Below are 278 nucleotides of genomic sequence, written 5' to 3' on the forward strand. Positions count from 1 at the left end.
CGAGGATCGGCTGCCGGGGCCAGCGGGGATGGAGGGGGCACAGGTGGGGCTCCACGTCCCGCCAGCAAAACCTGAACCTGTGAGTTTATCTCAGGGGCTGCCTCTGCCTGCCTGCTCCAGCGCCTCTCCCTCCCGCCTCTGCCTGCCCAGGGGGGACCGGAGCCAAGTGGCACGTTGCAGCCAGCGTCTCCTGCCTGCTGCCTGCCAAGTGTGGCAGAGACCTGGCAGGGCCACTCTGTCTGCCCATCCAGAGCTGGGGCTGCTCTCTGGAGGCACCC

This window comes from Phaethon lepturus, unplaced genomic scaffold, assembly GCF_000687285.1.
Source record: "Phaethon lepturus isolate BGI_N335 unplaced genomic scaffold, ASM68728v1 scaffold27725, whole genome shotgun sequence".
Lineage (NCBI taxonomy): Eukaryota > Metazoa > Chordata > Aves > Phaethontiformes > Phaethontidae > Phaethon > Phaethon lepturus.